Genomic DNA, 20245 nt, shown 5'->3' with positions numbered 1-20245 from the left:
CTTTATTTCAAAAAGTTACAGGTGCAGCGTCAATAAACTGCCTTGTTACAGTATATTGGATAAAGACCCAGCCTTTTCTAGCACATCCTGGAATTAGCTGCACATGCCTTCAAGTCCCAAGATGAGCCATGAATGAAGTGTACACAGTCTTGTCCCCCATCTTTTCCCAAGCTTCACCTCAGCACTCCAGCTGTTACTACCAGGCTTGGCTCGGTCTTCCAGACAGTCATGTTCTCATCTGACCACCACCTCTGAGAGGTTTCCAAAAGGCCAGAAATAGAACAATGCAGAGATTATGTATCTGTGCATATGAAGAAAAAATAGAAGTGGGCCTACAGTTTGTTTTCATTTTTTGCTTTTTAGGGCTGCACCCGCAACATATGGAAATTCGCAGGCTAGGGGTTGAATCAGAGCTACAGCTGCCAGCCCACACCACAGCCACAGCAACGTGGGATCTGTGCCTCGTCTGTGACCTATACCACAGCTCATGGCAGCACCAGATCCCTGACCCACTGAGCGAAGCCAGGGATTGAACCCACATCCTCATGTATACTAGTCGGACTTGTTTCCGCTGTGCCACGACGGGAACTCCCTGGGCTTACACTTTCTGTTGGCAGTGAAGATTTCGATATTTTCCTCATTCCTAATTCTTTGGAATAGAGTTATCTGAGTCTGCTGAGTTTTAGTGAATTTCTCCTTTTGACCGATTCCCTACAAAAGTAATGAGCTGAGGTGAAAGTCCTGTTTATGAATTTAGCAGAGATCAAATTAATTCTAAGTAATTATTCATTTTATAGAGTTGAATGTTAGAACAGGTAATTAAGGGTAATTATATCTCTATTCAAGTTATAGTAATTGAAGAATACAGTCATGGTCTGAACTTTCTCCCTGTGTTTTCAGTTATTGTTTAGTAAATCCACCCTACTGCCTTCTGGTTGGCTTTCATAAGTACCATTTCAAATCATTCCCATTTGGTTTTAATATAAAATGACCTGATGTAGACAGGGCTGGGTCCAACATAAGAGAAGCAGGTATAACCTGCCAGGTGAAACTGCAATGATTCCACTGGCCTAACTCCAATTTCTGAACATACTCTTGGGTTGAAAAATTGCCCCTATGACGATGGAGCTGTTACATTATACATGAACTCTTTAATATCAAATCACAACTGATATTTATGGTGTTACAACTGAGTTATAAACATTCTACTTAACACAGAAATGAGCACAGTCATTTCAGAGATGCACAGACCTGGGTGTCCATCCCAACTTAATCACAGCCCTGGCCATGTGATCTCAGGCAAACCAATATCTCTAATGACATAGGATATATAACTATGAAGGCTTATCAAGAAGTCCAAATAAGAAAATATATGGAGAGCATCTAGCACAGAGCCTGGCACATAGTAAACGCTCAAGAGTAACTATTACCCTTTATACGAGGGTGGGGACTCTGCACCCACCTCCTCCAAAGAGCCCCCGACACAGTCTCTTCTACACGATCGACTGCTGACCCTTGTGTCTATTGTAAATCATTTAAGGGAAACCAACTAGTAAGAGAGAAAGCAGATTCATTCAGTGAAAGACAATTGTACAATCACTGGACCAAATAAGCATTGCTCAGAGGATTGGAGTCACACCACTGGTGACCGGCAAAATAATGTGACATGGAAGGTGGCCACATCCTAATAACATTAATATCATGAATCACTTAACCATTCTGATTAGTTGAGGGGAAAGTCTCAGCTTAGTAATAAAAATCTCTCTGATCCTTGTTTATTCAGCAAAACCAAAAAAGATAAGAGTATCTAGCATATGTTAAATATCATTTTGTTTATATCATATTTATTTTGTAGTTACCTTCTCTTTGAGAAAGTGATCAGGGTGTTTCAACACTGATCTACAATTTCCTTTCAAAATAGATTGGCATTTTTAAAAGAGTTCACTGTGCAGACTTTGGAAAACAGACTTGTGGTTGCCAAGGGGGAGGAGGAGGGAGTGGGATGGACTGTGGTTTGGGGTTAGTAGATGCAAACTATTACATTTAGAATGAGTAGCCAGTGAGGGGTCCTACTGTGTAGCACAAGGAGCTATATCAAATCTCCTGGGATAGACCATGATGGAAGATAATAATAAGAAAAAAAATGTAAAAGAGTTTGCTCTGACGATATTACAGGAATGACCCAAGTCTATGATCATTTTCAGGCTGAAAAAAACTGCAATTGATTGTACCACCCTTTTGCTGAGAATTGGGTTTGGCTGGGCTGTTTTTGAACATCTTTACTAAATAAATAAACATATAGATAAATTTCTATTTGAGATAGGAATCACCTCTTTTCTTTTCATAAGGGAAATTTCTTTGCGTTTCTGCAGAAGTCCAAGCTCAGACCCTCCCCTCTCCATGTTAGCCACAGGCAATATTAACTCAGAGAGAGGTTCTGCAGTCCCTCAGTCCCCTGAACTGCTGTGCTGGGTTAGCATGCCATGCATAGAGCAATCCCCATTTCTCCAACTTGGAAAGTGATTCCTTTTCTGTGACTTCCTGAGGATGGGATGCCTACACGTCCTGGATTTTTGCTGTTGTTCCCCCTGCCAAAGGAATTCTTCTTGATCAGCAATATGTCCTTTGTTTACCTCTCTGCAAATCTGCTCACCAGGACTAAAGGAGTGTTATTATCTTTAAGACTTGAAGCCTTTCATTCTCAGAAAGGGTGGAGGGTTACAAGGGAGGGACAGTGGCCAAAGCTCGTGTGCCTCAAACCTCACCCAGGATGGCCTGGACCAGCGCCAGGAAAAGAGAAGTGCTGGTCTGACCAGAGTGTTTGCACAGCTGGGCAGTGTTTGGGGAGCACATGGGTAGGGAAGGGGGACACAGAAGTGTCAGCCTCTGTCCGGTAGCATCATGTGATTGAGAGAAGCCTTAGGCTAGCAGATGGCTTTAATCTATGGGGACTGGGGTCTAAAGAATAGGATTGATCCTGTGGAGAAAGGCCCTAAGAAGCAGAGCTCTTGTTGCAAAAGGAGGCCACTGAAAGCTCTTCTTTGTTTAACCTGAGAGTGTCTCTGCTTTTTGACCTAAAGACTCTCCTGCCTTGATTCCCCAGTGGGTGTTTTCTCAATCAGGACCCAGAAAGTTTCATTTCTAGGACTTTGTGAAGTGCAAGACATCAGATCATCTTTTACAAAACTGTTCCCCACCAGCAACCTGATAGGTGCAGAACTAATGCCACATATTATGGTAGAGATGGGGGGGGGGTGCTTGGTGATCTGCTTTCATGGGGCCGGAATGCCGTGAAATGACACACAAAATTTTAGATGTCTGTGCATTTTTTACAGGTAGAGGATCCATGGTTTTCCTCAAAGAATCTATGATCCTAAAAAATTATACCCCATCACCTTTCAAGTGCTTGTGAGAATGAAGTATCATTTAAATGTTGTTAAGCAAGCAGAGATGGCTAATTTCATCTAACACTAGAAAGCCATTGTCGAGGCAAGAACATAAAATGGGAAAAAGAAAGTCTATTCAGCAAGCATTGCTGGGAAACCTGGACAGCTGCATGCAAAGCAATGAAACTAGAACACACCCTCACACCATGCACAAAAATAAACTCAAAATGGCTGAAAGACTTAAATATACGACAGGACACCATCAAACTCCTAGAAGAAAACACAGGCAAAACACTCTCTGACATCAACATCATGAATATTTTCTCAGGTCAGTCTCCCAAAGCAATAGAAATTAGAGCAAAAATAAACCCATGGGACCTCATCAAACTGAAAAGCTTTTGCACAGCAAAGGAAACCCAGAAGAAAACAAAAAGACAACTTACAGAATGGGAGAAAACAGTTTCAAATGATGCAACTGACAAGGGCTTAATCTCTAGCATATATAAACAACTTATACAACCCAACAGCAAAAAAACCAATCAATCAATGGAAAAATGGGCAAAAGACCTGAATAGACATTTCTCCAAAGATATACAGATGGCCAACAAACACATGAAAAAATGCTCAACATGGCTGATTATAAGAGAAATGCAAATCAAAACTACCATGAGATACCACCTCACACCAGTCAGAATGGCCATCATTAATAAATCCACAAATAACAAGTGCTGGAGGGGCTGTGGAGAAAAAGGAACCCTCCTGCACTGCTGGTGGGAATGTAAACTGGTACAGCCACTATGGAGAACAGTCTGGAGATACCTTAGAAATCTATACATAGAACTTCCATATGACCCTGCAATCCCACTCTTGGGCATCTATCCGGAGAAAACTCTACTTAAAAGAGACACATGCACCCGCATGTTCATTGCAGCCCTATTCACAATAGCCAGGACATGGAAACAATCCAAATGTCCATCGACAGAGGATTGGATTTGGAAGATGTGGTATATATACACAATGGACTACTACTCAGCCATAAAAAAGAATGACATAATGCCATTTGCAGCAACATGGATGGAGCTAGAGAATCTCATACTGAATGAAATGAGTCAGAAAGACAAAGACAAATACCATATGATATCACTTATAACTGGAATCTAATATCCAGCACAAATGAACATCTCCTCAGAGAAGAAAATCATGGACTTGGAGAAGAGACTTGTGGCTGCCTGATGGGAGGGGGAGAGAGTGGGAGGGATCGGGAGCTTGGGCTTATCAGACACAACTTAGAATAGATTTACGAGGAGAGAGGACAAGATGGCGGAGGAGTAGGAAGACACGCTCGCCCTCTCCCACAAACACAACAAAAAAAGCACATCTACAGAATAAATGACTCGCACAGAACAGCAACCAATCGCTGGCAGAGGAACCTAAACTCCAATAACGGCAAGAAATTCGTGACATTATTGGGCAGAACAGGAGAAAAGAGGAGAGTGAGAGAAGGCGAATCCGAGCGAGACGGGGGCTCCCGAAAGGGAACTGCGGAGGAGAAAGGGATCCCGCACCCTGGAAAGTCACCTACCGGGCGAAAGATCAAACGAACCGGAGGAATCTCCAGATGCAGAGAAGAGTGTAGCAGTAAGTTGGAGTACGGAAAAGCCGATCAAGAACCCAACAGACCATCTGAACTACGGGCAGAGTCACCAAAAATTGAGACGCCTGGGTGGGGGCTGGGCACCGAGACCTCGCCTCTGAAGGTTAGTCCCCGAGAGGGGCCGGGGGACGCCTGGGTGGGGGCTGGGCACCGAGACCTTGCCGCCGAAGGTTAGTCCCCGAGAGGGGGCCGGGGGACGCCGGGTGGGGGCTGGGCACCGAGACCTCGCCACCGAAGGTTAGTCCCCTAGAGGGAGCCGGGGGACGCCTGGGTGGGGGCTGAACACCGAGACCTCGCCTCCAAAGGTTAATCCCTGAGAAAGGGCCGGGGGACGCCTGGGTGGGGGCTGGGCACTGAGACCTCGCCTCTGAAGGTTAATCCCTGAGAAAGGGCAGGGGGACGCCTGGGGGGCGGGGGCTGGGCACCGAGACCTCGCTGCCGAAGGTTAATTCCTGAGAAAGGGCCGGGGGACACCTGGGAGGGGGGCTGGGCACCGAGACCTCGCTGCCGAAGGTTAATTCCTGAGAAAGGGCTGGGGGACACCTGGGAGGGGGGCTGGGCACCGAGACCTCGCCGCAGATTGTTAATCCCCGAGAAAGGGCCGGGGGGCGCCGCCTGGGTGGGGGCTGGGCACCGAGACCTCGGCTCCAGAGGTTAGTCCCCAAGAATGGGCTAGGGGGGCAGAGCAGAGCGGAAACTGCTTGGGAGGTCTAGAAACCAGTTGACGGGGCAGAGACTGCCTGGGAGACTAGAAAACAAAGCTGTCGCAGAGGAAGGGAGCAATACTCCAGGAGTGGGGAAGGGGAAAGCCACATCAGAGGGAACCTGGGAGAAGAGCCTGGTCTGCGCCCGTGCTGGGGAGGGGAGAGAAGAAGGGGTGGGTCCCCATAGAATACCCCCCACGCCACAGCAAGCTTACAGGCCCGCTAGCTAGCTGAAAACTCTGCTTCCCAGTGCATTCCCTCCCCCCACCCCCGCCATGCCCTACGCTCTCACGGACCTGGGGCTGCCTGCCATCCAGGAGGGCTGGCCTCAACAATTGCCTGAAGCCTACCACCGCAGGGGCTGTCCCTGCACAGGCCTGCTTGCCCTTTGGAGGGGCTACACTTCCGCAGGGCAGCACCAAACAGCACCAGCCCCTGAGAAAAGGCCTGCAGCCTAGAAAAGCTAGAACAAGTTTAGCCAGGCTGTGAATAGATCGGCCTAATTCTCGGATGGTTTTTCTGAGTCGGGTTGCCCTGGGGAGGAGCCTCTTCGGTTTCCAACGGCCCTGCTACCCGCCCAAGCCCCCAGGGGATGCTCTAGTGGACCAGCTGCATAGGACTGCCAGCTCCAGGCAGGACCCCCTGCAGCCCAGAAAAGCTGCAACAAGCTCAGCCAGACTGTGAAAAGATCTGCCTACATTCTCAGGCTGTCCTTCTGAGTTGGGCTGCCCTAGGGAAGAGCCTCTCAGGTTCTCAGTGCCCCAGATAGCTGCTCCAGCCCCCAGGGGGTGATGCACCCCTAAAAAGCAGCTGCCCAACACCGCCAACCCCCTGCAAGAACCCCACAGCCTAAAAACACCAGAGCAAGCTCTGCATGGCCAAGTGAAATCTGCTACCATCGCGGTGTGGACCTCTCAGTCCTGTCTGCCCTAAGGAAGTCCTCCTTTGCTTCAAAGAAACACTGTTAGCCCCATCAACACTCCAGAAAAGCCACACTGCCTCAAAAAAGATTGACCAACAACGCCAGCCCTCAGGAAATATTCCACGGCAGTGACAAGGCAAACACTGCCCGATAACGGAGAGTACAACTCCCTCAGGAGAAAGAAAACAACAAGCAAGATGAAGAAGCTGAGAAACCACTCCCAGTCAAACCAACAGGAGAACTCACCTAAAACAGTCAACAATGAAACAGATCTCGGCAGTCTGACAGACCTGGAGTTCAAAAGAGAAATAGTGAAAATACTGAAGGAATTAAGAGAAGATATGAACAGTAATGCAGATACCCTCAGAAAGGAACTAGAAAATATAAGGAGGAGCCAAGAAAAACTAGAACATTCATTTGCAGAGATGCAAACTGAACTAGGGGCAGTAAAAACCAGAATGAATAATGCAGAAGAACGAATCAGTGATATGGAAGATAGAATAATGGAAATCACTCAATCTGGTCAACAGACAGAAAACCGAATCAAAAAACTGGAAAGCAATATAAGAGACCTATGGGATAATATAAAGCGGGCCAATCTACGCATAATAGGAATTCCAGAAGGAGTAGAAAAAGATAAGGGAATGGAAAATATATTTGAAGAAATTATTGCTGGAAACTTCCCAAATCTAAAGGATACTGGATTCAAGATACAAGAAGCACAGAGGGCCCCAAACAAACTGAACCCAAACAGACCCACACCAAGACACATCATAATGAAAATGGCAAAAGTTAGTGATAAAGAGAGGATCCTCAAGGCAGCAAGAGAAAAACAGAATGTTACCTACAAGGGAACCCCCATAAGAATATCAGCTGATTTCTCTACAGAAACACTACAGGCCAGGAGGGAATGGCAAGAGATATTTAAAGTGCTCAAAGGAAAAAATATGCAACCTAGAATACTCTATCCAGCAAGAATATCATTTAAAATAGAAGGGGAAATAAAAATATTTCCCAACAAACAAAAACTTAAAGAATACAGCAACACAAAACCCAGGTTAAAGGAAATATTGAAAGGGCTTCTCTAAACCAAAAAGAAAGGAAGGAAAGGGAAGAAAAAAGAAAAGAAAAAAAAAAAAAAAAAGAAGAAGAAGAAGAGGAAGAACTAGGACTGAGGAAACTGCAATCAGAGAGCAGTCACTCAAATAAGCCAGCATACAGACTTCATCATGAACATGCTTCAAACAAAATAAAATTAAAAAGAAAAAAATAAAAAAGAGTCATCAAAACCATAAAATGTGGGCAAGGGATGTCAGGAGGTAAATAACCCTTTTTGTTTATATGTATGTCTCTCTTCTTAATTTTAATATAGTAATGAAGTGTTTGAACTTACAGGACCATCAGGCTAAAACACACATTTATGGGAAGGGGTTAGCATACTTAAAAAACAGGGCAATCACAAGCCAAAACCAAATATTGCATTTGCAAAAAATGAAAAAAAAAACCACTCAAGCAGATAATAACAGGAGACCATCCAACCAAAAAAAAAAAAAAATTGAGAACCATAGAATCAACTGGAACACGAGGTTCAAATGGCAATAAATAATCATCTATCAATTATCACCTTAAATGTCAATGGACTGAATGCCCCAATCAAAAGACACAGAGTGGCTGAGTGGATAAAAAGGCAAAAACCTTCAATATGCTGCCTACAAGAAACTCACCTCAGGACAAAAGATACATATAGATTGAAAGTGAAAGGGTGGGGAAACATATTTCACGCCAATAGACATGACAGAAAAGCAGGAGTCACAACGCTCATATCAGACAAAATAGACTTTAAAACAAAAGGCATAAAGAAAGACAAAGAAGGACACTATTTAATGATTAAGGGATCCATCCAAGAAGAGGATGTTACTATTGTCAACATATATGCCCCAAATACAGGAGCACCCAGATACACACAACAAATATTAACAGACATAAAGGGAAATATTGATGAGAATACAATCATAGTAGGAGACCTAAATACCCCCCTCACATCAATGGACAGATCCTCTAGACAGAAAACCAATAAAGCAACAGAGATCCTAAAGGAAACAATAGAAAAGTTAGACTTAATTGATATCTTCAGGACACTACATCCAAAAAAAGCAGAATACACATTCTTCTCAAATGCTCATGGAACATTCTCAAGAATCGACCACATATTGGGACACAAAGCGAATCTCAATAAATTTAGGAGCGTAGAAATTATCTCAAGTATCTTCTCTGACCACAATGCCATGAAATTAGAAATCAACCATGGGAAAAGCAAAGAGAAAAAAACCTACTCCATGGAGACTAAACAACATGCTACTAAAAAACCAATGGGTCAATGAGGAAATCAGGAAGGAAATTAAAAACTACCTTGAAACAAATGATAATGAAGACACAACCTCTCAAAATCTATGGGATGCTGCGAAAGCAGTTCTCAGAGCGAAATTTATAGCAATCCAGACCTTTCTCAAAAAAGAAGAAAGATCCCAAATTGACAACTTAACCCTCCACCTAAACGAATTAGAAAAAGAAGAACAAAAAAGTCCTAAAGTCAGCAGAAGGAAGGAAATTATAAAGATCAAAGAAGAAATCAATAAAATAGAGACTCAAAAAACAATAGAGAAAATTAATAAAACCAAGAGCTGGTTCTTTGAAAAGGTGAACAAAATTGACAAACCCCTGGCCAGACTCACTAAAAAGAGGAGAGAAAGAACCCAAATAACCAAAATTATAAATGGAAAAGGAGAAATCACAACGGATACAGCAGAAATACAAAAAACCATAAGAGAATACTATGAACAACTGTATGGCAACAAGTTTGACAATCTGGAAGAAATGGACAATTTTCTAGAATCTTACAGCTTGCCAAATCTGAATCAAGCAGAAACAGACCAACTGAACAGACCGATCACTAGAAATGAAATTGAAGAGGTCATAAAATCACTCCCTACAAATAAAAGTCCAGGACCAGATGGCTTCACAGGTGAATTTTATCAAACATATAAAGAGGAATTGGTGCCCATCCTCCTTAAACTCTTTCAAAAGGTTGAAGAAGAAGGAATACTCCCAAAGACATTCTATGAGGCCACCATCACCCTCATTCCAAAACCAGACAGAGATACCACCAAAAAAGAAAACTATCGGCCAATATCATTGATGAATATAGATGCAGAAATTCTCGACAAAATCTTAGCCAACCGAATCCAACAACATATCAAAAAAATTATACACCATGACCAGGTTGGGTTCATCCCAGGTTCACAAGGATGGTTCAACATACGCAAATCAATCAGCATCATACACCACATTAAAAAAAAAAAGGTCAAAAATCATATGATCATCTCAATAGACGCAGAAAAAGCATTTGACAAAGTTCAACATCCATTCATGATCAAGACCCTCGCCAAAGTGGGTATAGAGGGAACATTCCTGAATATAATCAAAGCCATTTATGATAAACCCACAGCAAATATAATCCTCAATGGGGAAAAACTGAAAGCCTTCTCACTCAAATCTGGAACAAGACAGGGATGCCCACTCTCACCACTGCTCTTCAACATAGTTTTGGAAGTCTTAGCCACAGCAATTAGACAAACAAAAGAAATAAAAGGCATCCATATAGGAAGAGAAGAGATCAAACTGTCACTGTATGCAGATGATATGATACTATACCTAGAAAACCCTAAGGACTCAACCCCAAAACTCCTTGAACTGATTAATAAATTCAGCGAAGTGGCAGGATATAAGATTAACATTCAGAAGTCAGTTGCATTTCTGTATACCAGCAATGAAACATTAGAAAAGGAATACAAAAAAATGATACCTTTTAAAATTGCACCTCACAAAATCAAATACCTCGGAATACACCTGACCAAAGACGTAAACGACCTATATGCCAAGAACTCTAAAACTTTCATCAAAGAAATCAAAGAAGATGTAAAGAAATGGAAAGATATTCCATGTTCCTGGATTGGGAAAATCAATATTGTGAAAATGGCCATCCTACCCAAAGCAATCTACAGATTCAATGCAATCCCTATCAAATTACCCATGACATTGTTCACAGAACTAGAACAAACAATCCAAACATTTATATGGAACCACAAAAGACCCAGAATCGCCAAAGCAATCCTGAGAAACAAAAACCAAGCAGGAGGCATAACTCTCCCAGACTTCAAGAAATACTACAAAGCCACAGTCATCAAAACAGTGTGGTACTGGTATCAAAACAGACAGACCAATGGAACAGAATAGAGAATCCGGAAATAAACCCTGACACCTATGGTCAATTAATCTTTGACAAGGGAGGCAGGAACATCAAATGGGAAAAGGAAAGTCTATTCAGCAAGCATTGCTGGGAAACCTGGACAGCTGCATGCAAAGCAATGAAACTAGAACACACCCTCACACCATGCACAAAAATAAACTCCAAATGGCTCAAAGACTTAAATATACGACAGGACACCATCAAACTCCTAGAAGAAAACACAGGCAAAACACTCTCTGACATCAACATCATGAATATTTTCTCAGGTCAGTCTCCCAAAGCAATAGAAATCAGAGCAAAAATAAACCCATGGGACCTCATCAAACTGAAAAGCTTTTGCACAGCAAAGGAAACCCAGAAGAAAACAAAAAGACAACTTACAGAATGGGAGAAAATAGTTTCAAATGATGCAACTGACAAGGGCTTAATCTCTAGAATATACAAGCAACTTATACAACTCAACAGCAAAAAAGCCAATCAATCAATGGAAAAATGGGCAAAAGACCTGAATAGACATTTCTCCAAGGAAGATATACAGATGGCAAACAAACACATGAAAAAATGCTCAACATGGCTGATTATAAGAGAAATGCAAATCAAAACTACCATGAGATACCACCTCACACCAGTCAGAATGGCCATCATTAATAAATCCACAAATAACAAGTGCTGGAGGGGCTGTGGAGAAAAAGGAACCCTCCTGCACTGCTGGTGGGAATGTAAACTGGTACAGCCACTATGGAGAACAGTTTGGAGATACCTTAGAAATCTATACATAGAACTTCCATATGACCCTGCAATCCCACTCTTGGGCATCTATCCGGAGAAAACTCTACTTAAAAGAGACACATGCACCCGCATGTTCATTGCAGCCCTATTCACAGTAGCCAGGACATGGAAACAATCCAAATGTCCATCACAGATGATTGGATTCGGAAGATGTGGTATATATACACAATGGACTACTACTCAGCCATAAAAAAGGATGACATAATGCCATTTGCAGCAACATGGATGGAGCTAGAGAATCTCATACTGAATGAAATGAGCCAGAAAGACAAAGACAAATACCATATGATATCACTTATAACTGGAATCTAATATCCAGCACAAATGAACATCTCCTCAGAAAAGAAAATCATGGACTTGGAGAAGAGACTTGTGGTTGCCTGATGGGAGGGGGAGGGAGTGGGAAGGGATCGGGAGCTTGGGCTTATCAGACACAACCTAGAATAGATTTATAAGGAGATCCTGCTGAATAGCATTGAGAACTATGTCTAGATACTCATGTCGCAACAGAAGAAAGGGTGGGGGAAAAACTGTAACTGCAATGTATACATCTAAGGATGACCTGACCCCCTTGCTGTACAGTGGGAAAATAATAAAAAAAAAAAAAAAGAAGAATAGATTTACAAGGAGATCCTGCTGAATAGCATTGAGAACTTTGTCTAGATACTCATGTTGCAACAGAAGAAAGGGTGGGGGAAAAAATGTAATTGTAATGTATACATGTAAGGATAACCTGACCCCCTTGCTGTACAGTGGGAAAGTAAAAAAAAAATTATAAAAAAAAAAAAAGAAAGCCATTGTCCTTCCTTTGAAAGGGAAAAAAAAAAAAAGCTAAATGAAGACTCAAGTGTTCGTTCACTATAGGTGTTCAGGTGTTCTCTTTCAAGATGCAGGATTGGATAGGACAAGGTAAAAAGAAACAGACTAAGTCAAGTCCAAAGGATGCTAAGGGATCGTTAGATAGGCCCTAGCAAGAGAGTGTGAGAAAGCCAGAGAAAGCACTGGTGGGCATGGAGGGATGGCCAAGGACCAGGCATAGATCTGAGCATCATTTCAGAGGCAGATGGGTACAGTGGAGAGGCAATCAGGAAAGTGAAGGGGCCAGAAGTCATGTCACATGAGAAAATGGGAATGCTGAGTTTAGAAAAGATTGAGAGGAGTTACAGTCGTGGCGCTGTGGAAACGAATCCAACTAGAAACCATAAGGTTGCGGGTTGGATCCCTGGCCTCTCTCAGTGAGTTAAGGATCTGGCGTTGCCATGACCTGTGATGTAGGCTCGGATCTGGCATTGCTATGGCTCTGGTGTAGGCCGGCAGCTACAGCTCCAATTAGACCCCTAGCCTGGGAACCTCCATATGCCACAGGTGCAACCCTAAAAGGACAAAAAGACAAACAAAAAAAAAAGAAGATTGAGAAAGTTGACAGGAATATTTATGACTAAGATATTTAGAATCTAGAATCTTATGACTTTAAGAGTTCCCACTGTGGCTCAGCAGTATCGAACCTGACTAGTATCCATGAGGAAGCAGGTTCAATCCTTGGCCCCACTCAGTGAGTTAAGGATCCGGTGTTGCTGTGAGCTGTGGTGTAGATTGCAGGCATGACTTGGATCCTGTGTTGCAGTGTCTGTGGTGTAGGCTGGCAGCTGCAGCTCTGATTCAACCCCTGGCCTGGAAACTTCCATTTGCTGTAGGTGTGGCCGTAAAAAGACAAAAAAAAAAAAAAAGGAATCTTATAACTTTACATGTGAAAGGGATGGAAGAACATTTGTCCCAGTGCTTTTTCTCTTTTTTTTTTTTTTTTCTGTTGTTGTTGTTGTTGAGTTCATTTTTTTTATTACTCAAATGAATCTATAACATCTGTAGTTGTATAATGATCATAACAATCTGATTTCACAGGATTCCCATCCCACAGCCCACACACATCCCCCCACCCCCCAAACTGTCTCCTCTGGAGACCATAAGTTTTTCAATATCTTTGAGTCAGCATCTGTTCTGCAAAGAAGTTCAGTCTGTCCTTTTTTCAGATTCCACATGTCAGTGAAAGCATTTGATGTTGGTGTCTCATTGTATGGAAGCCATACAATGTCCCAGTGCTTTTGTTTCACAGGAGAGACAACAAAACCAGAAAACTGCTTGGCCTAAGGCAGAGCTGGCACTAGGATCCTCTGAGTCCCTTTCCATTATTTCCAGTGATCTCCCTGAGGGCCCAATGTGCAGGAGAGAACTAGAACTCACTAGCTTCCATTCTAAGAAGGTAGATCATGGACGAATAAAAAGCATTCACATATAGAAGGGGATGCTATGTGAGCTACTGAGCGCACCATCGTGTATTTCTGGAGAGAGTATGTATTAGTTTCTTACTGCTATTATAACAAACAAATCACTACAAACTCTGTGGGTTACCACAACACAAATTTATTACCTTTCAAGCTTGGAGCCAGAAGTCTAAAATAGGCCAGCAGGTATATGTTCCTTCTGGAGGGTCTAGAGGAGAATCCATCCCCTTGCCTTTTAGTTTTCAGAAGCCACCTTCTTGCATCTCCAAAGGCAGCAATGCAGCATCTTCTGTCTTCTTCTGACTCTGTCATCACATCTTTGACTCCAACCTCTTGTGATGACCCTTGTGATACATTGGTCCCACCTGGATAATCCAGGATCATTTCCCATCTCAAAATCCTGAACTTGCTCAAATCCTCAAGGTCTCACTTACCAGACAAGGTGGCAAATTCACAGGGTTAGGGCCTGTGCATCCCGGGCTCTCACTAAGCATCAAGTGTATCACCAAAGGAGCACTGACACTAGTACTGGTTTTAGGGCAGGCCTGAGTTCCAATCCTGGCTTCAGCACCAATTCATTACCAGATCATTACCGCTTTGAGCCTCATCCCCTCATCCACAAAAAGAATGAAATCTCAAGGTTATTATTATGAGGATTTGGGTGACATATATAAAATGCCTAAGGCATAGTGCCCACTCAGTAAATAGCAGCCATATTTGTTCAAGGAATTCCTAAGTGATTCTTACCAGACAGGAATTCAAAAGAAGACAGTCCAGGAGTTCCTGTCATGGCGCAGTGGTTAACAAATCCGACTAGGACCCATGAGGTTGCGGGTTCGGTCCCTGCCCTTGCTCAGTGGGTTAAAGATCTGGCGTTGCCATGAGCTGTGGTGTAGGTTGCAGACGCGGCTCGGATCCTGCGTTGCTGTGGCTCTGGCGTAGGCCGGTGGCTATGGCTCTGATTGGACCCCTAGCCTGGGAACCTCCATATGCCGCAGGAGCGGCCCAAGAAAAGGCAAAAAAGACAAAAAAAAAAAAAAAAAAAGGAAGACAGTCCATTATTAAATTCCATAAGATTAATAAAGTGACCTCCTAATTCCCTTCTGAGATCACTAAAACAAAAAGGAATGAAATGAAACGGGATATTCTCATCTACTTCACAGGTCAGTTGCAAGGTAATTGCTTTTCCGGATCATCGAGAGCTAACAGACCAACAGACCCTCTTTTTGGTCCCCAGCAGTCCGGCTACCTGACTGTGTTACCAAGATCTATGGCTGGGTTTGAGCAGGACTAAGAGCCCAACCTGGTGTGTAATGATTGGCCAGACCAGGCGGCTGAGACCAGCACAGGCTCCCGCCTTCCCATTTGTCAACATACCTGGCTGCAAGCAAGTGGCTGCCCGTGACCCATGTCTGCAGGGGCCAGAGAGACAGGAAAGGAAACAGAGGGAAACGTCTCAATTTCAGGGTGGAGAAGTAGAAGCCTGTGTTGATGCTTCTTCCAAACATCCCAGAATCTTCAACAAGGGTGAGAACAGTGGCAGGCCACCCCTGCTGATTCAGGAAGGAAGCTGAAGAAAGAATCCAGATTGAGAAGCTGCAATCAAGGTAAGTGATCTGTCTGGTCCCAGGTCCTAGTCTTGAGATCACAGAGGGAGCCCTTGGCCCAGCCTTGTAGCCCATGCGTCTGCAGAAGTAGGTGTGGTAGATGTGGGTATGTGTGGGGGAAATCCAGTTATTCGTCCACCGGTGTGTTCTGGAAATTGGGCTATGTTTATCTTCCATTGTTTCTCTTCTTTGAAAATTGTTGTCCCTCTACATATTTCAAAAAGTTTTTTTAAAAATCTTGCATTATAAGAAATCCGATTTGTGATTTATTGAAATTCTTCCACGGCCATGGCTCAGGAAAAGTGGCTTTGTTCCAGAATTTTTCTTGCAAGAATTCTTTTCACTCTCCAGATATACCAGAGAGGACAGTTTGCCTATAATTCTGAGGAACACGCTGTCCATGCAGAGGGCTGTCAACCTCAAATGACAGGCTCTCCCTCAAAGCCATGTGCACTTTTTCTGCTTTGGAACCTAGGGAGTTAAAAGTCTTGAAATTTCTGGAGCAGAATCAAGCCTGTTTACCTAAGCTTATCACCCTGGGGGAGCAGGTCAATCATTTACTGACGCAAAGCTGTTCCTACATTTGACAGGGAACCATTAAAGCCCTTGCCTGACTGAGTGTTTCTAAAGAATAGACACAAGGTAACGTAGAAGACATCTTTTTCTGAAGCTCTAGCTCCTATTTTTTCCAGACCAGAGTACATTTTCATCCTCCCCAGAGTAGTAAACGCCACAGGGTCCTTCCCTGGTGGGTGATAAACAAACGTGAACAAGACACACTCACAAACTGGGTATCTGATGTCACCTCAGGCATAGGCGCTTGCGGCTTTGAGAAGCTTCCTCTGCTCATGCAGGTCTCTAGGGAAGAAATAGACTAGCTCTAGAATAAGTTACTAAGTGATGACTGGGAGGGGGAAAGAGGGAGATTGTTACATAATCATCAAAAAACATGGAATTCTCCTCTCCTAGTCTACATACTCCTGAAATAGGTGATTCATAGCGAACACAATCCGCTCTTCTTTAGGTCCACATATAACTCCTCTAGAAACATTGTCATATTGTCACCACATACGCTTGTCAGTTCCATGCAACGGTTCCTGATTCTTGTAAGTATTAGAAGCCTGGGGATAGGGAGGCCCTATTTTTCTGAACTCTTTAGGGAAGGGACTGGGCCGTGTATTAGACAAGGTCATGTTTGACACTATTTTTGTCAATCATTTATAGAAATGCAGTGACGTTTCTGACCGGAAATTTTATGTAGCTCCTGCAGTTAACCCAAGGCAGGAGTTGAGACCATAAAGAGGGCAACCCAGGCATAGCCCAATGTGTGAATTGAGGTGAATCTCTGGCTAACGCTTAGAAACTTGGTGAAGAAGTATGAGAAACTGATAGATTTCTGTGACAACATTAAGCTCAGTAAAATGTTGAGTGTGTATCTGACCAGATTTCAGAGAATTTGGGGAGATAGCACAAGTGACGGAGGTGGTTTTGAAGAGGAGGAGGGTGTCAGAACATCCCAGTGCATTGGCCAGATGCACCCACAATCCCATAGGCTGTTCTACAATACGTCTTACCTGTCCTTTCCGTGCAGCATCTGACTCGAGGCCAAAACATTGGCGGCCCCTGAGAGTGTACCCAGCTTTTCTCACCACCACATGTATATTGGATATTACGTGAGTGAAGATTATTCTTGAGATCGAATAGACTAGATAGATGTTATTACTATTCCTTTCACCTGCCCAAGTTCACTCAGTCAAAGGCTGAGCCAGGATTCTACTCACCTCTGCCCCATTCCCAACCCCTTGCTTTTCCCAAGGGGTCATGGAATTAAGTTCAGGCAGGAGCTTAAATTGAGGAAAGCAAGGGTGACTTACAAAGTCAGAGGTTCCTCACTGGCCCTTGCAGGTGCTATGCCCTAGGCCAGTAGGGAACCACCACAACATTACAAAGACCAGTGTTTGACTAGCTGGCACCTGCTGGAGGGAAGGTAAAGGGAGGAACAGGTGGGGAGCAAAGGGAAATATTTCCAGTCCTAGAGGTGGCTGTCACTGGGCTTTTCCCAGTCCTGAATATTTCCTACCAGAAACCCAAGCAACTCTCAGCCTAGATCTCTGCTCCTTTCTCTTCCAGAGGCCCAGATTCCTGAGCCCCAATTCAAGAACAACATCTGCACTGTTTCCAGGGAAAGAAATGACACCATCTTAATCTTTCTCTAGGAACAAGAATTTAATTACTATCTTATTTCACCTCTCCTAATAGCCATGCATCTAAATCCAAGGAATTTGGACAGAAAGAGGCTTGCACTATTGTTTGTAGATACATCCTAAAAATTCCATTAGCTGCCTGGCAGAAATTCCAAAGCAACCACAATTCCTGAGTATTTACAAGATCAAGATAAAAGAATGCCACCATGAAATGTGGTTGGCTAAACATCTCTGAACAAAGAGTTTCTTCTTTTTTACTGACCCGCCTCATACATACCTAAGAGGGTGAAAGCAAAGGCATTACGAACAAGGACTGCATCGCCAGGTCCACTGAGTACCCTTTTCTAATACAGCTGGCACGCTGTCATTTTTGTTAACTAAAACATTAGGGTAAAGAGGAAAAAATGAAGCTGAAACATAAGGACAAATAACAGCATTTCACATTTATCCAGTGCTTCTTAGGACCAGTAATTGACCAGTAATGAAAAGATGCCTTTTCATCTGCATCTTTTTTTTTTTTCATTTACTCCCTATAAGAAATTTATACTACTTGCTCAAGTCACAGAGCTGGTGAGATGAGGTGATATTTGAGTTGGAATCTGTCTAACTCCAAAGCCCATGTTCTCTAAACTCTGTTCTGGGGAAAAAATATTCACCCAATAGTATCTATACTATTTGTATTTTAAATGTCAAAGACTAAGGAGTCCTTTTTAAGTTATTTGCTTGGCTCCTCAGAGGATGTATTTATGATACCCTCCTATGGTGTTCTAGATCCTTACAGGCATAAAATTCAATATCACAGTGGTTTTTCCTCTCCTCAAAGAAAATAACATCAACACACACTCACATACACACCAATAATCGCCTACAGAGTATTTAGCCCTTTCTGAAGCTATGAGAGAAAATTGTTTTTCTCTTGTGGTTCATAAACATTGTTTAGTTTGGTTGATTTTAATGTAACATACGAACAAAATTTTCATTTATTATACCAGGATTTTTTTTTGAAGTTTATTTCTGCAAATTTCTGACTTTGAGAAAGCTAAATATGTCAAAACTTTCCAGGATGGTTTTATTTAATCTTCATAAGAGCCCTGTAAGAAAAGTTTCATTTTCCAATGATAGCCTTTGAGATAAGGAACATGAGCCTCATTCAAGGCGAGCACCCTTCTCAATATCACTCAGCTAGCAAGTCTCATAGCACTTGGGACTCCAAAGTCTCTGCTCTTTTTTTCTAATATGCAAAACAGTTCTCTGGATTCCTCAGACTTACCAATGGTAGGAATTGGACACTCGAGCTAGTTTCAGAAGTTAAAAATGCTGAAGATACTACTCAGCCTGTTCTTAGGCTACAGAGACCTGCTCAGATAGTAACTGATTTTGGCTGGGATTCTATCAGGTCAAGGTGGTAATGTTGTTACTCTAATTAGATTTTCTTTGGGTACCGGAAATGAAGACACTAATGGTAACTTAATAAAATCTGCCTTAAAGGTAAAAACCTTTCAAACCCATGTGCCCATGAGCAAAGTAAGATCTCAAAGAAATTCTTGCTCAGAGAAACCAGCGGGAAGAAACCATTGTCCCCGAATCTCTTCCATGCCTGTGGGACATGAATGGTGCTTACAGAGCCTCCCTGGTGTCTCTTGATATATGTGATTCTTCTCTTGGTTAAAGCTATAACCAGATGGATGCCTCATGGGTGAAGCAGTTGCCAAATGGTAGGAAACCCAAGGAAGTCCTCCTACAGATTGAGAGCCCATCATAGGTGGAGCCCCGATATCTGTAGAAGCCAAGTAAACTTACAGGAGGAATTCTTAGGCCCTGTGAATTCTATTTCAGTTCCTCAAATACTCTGAGGACCCAGAGAGCCCTGCATCAGCCATGAATCTGGGTGGGGACTAAGCATTATGTTATTCCTAAAGCTTACTGGGCACTGCTCCTGGCTGGCCATCTCAGTCTCCATCACATGTGGTAGTCCTGTTGTCTGTATCCTTGCTTTGGGGTAAATATGCATCTTCATTCCAACTTGTGTCCTCATTTCTGTGACCTCAGAGGCTCTCAGGATCATGGTGCAGGAGAATCCATAAGTTTTGGGCAATGAGAAAACAGAGAGAAGGAAACTTCTGTCCCTGTCCCACACCAGCTTGAAAATTATTTTCCTCCTTTCTGCAGTTCCAAGGTCAAGTTTCCCTTGGGAGCAGCTAAGGAACTAAAGGTCACAAAAAAAAAAAAAAAGCTGGCAATTCACTATGCCTTGGAGGGTTTCCCAGAAAGTAAAATGAAAATGAGATTGTTTTCACATAAGACCTCTGTATTTGGAGGACAGGATTCAAACAGTTTGAATATGCAGTTTCACTGTGCACTTAGGTAACCTCACAAAGTCCTGTTTTTTTGTTT

General features: G+C 43.0%; 1 protein-coding gene across 22 annotated transcripts in view; it reads left to right on the top strand.

Moving 5' to 3' along the window:
* Nucleotides 1-15403: 15403 nt before the first annotated feature.
* Nucleotides 15404-20245, top strand: part of PHLDB2 (pleckstrin homology like domain family B member 2) — a 248227-nt gene continuing 243385 nt past the window's right edge. For all 22 annotated transcript variants that reach the window (XM_084991344.1, XM_084991333.1, XM_084991331.1 and 19 more), the window contains exon 1: nt 15404-15647. The gene's annotated coding sequence lies outside the window, so the exon portion shown is untranslated. The remainder of the gene's footprint in view (nt 15648-20245) is intronic.

Source organism: Sus scrofa, chromosome 13 (assembly GCF_054392235.1).
Source record: "Sus scrofa isolate SSC_HxYL_T2T_F1_AM1 chromosome 13, Sscrofa_HxYL_maternal_Yorkshire_Landrace_v2.0, whole genome shotgun sequence".
In the NCBI taxonomy this organism is placed as follows: Eukaryota; Metazoa; Chordata; class Mammalia; order Artiodactyla; family Suidae; genus Sus; species Sus scrofa.
The sequence above is the reverse complement of the archived record's forward strand: the minus strand, read 5'-3'. Positions and strand labels throughout refer to the sequence as shown.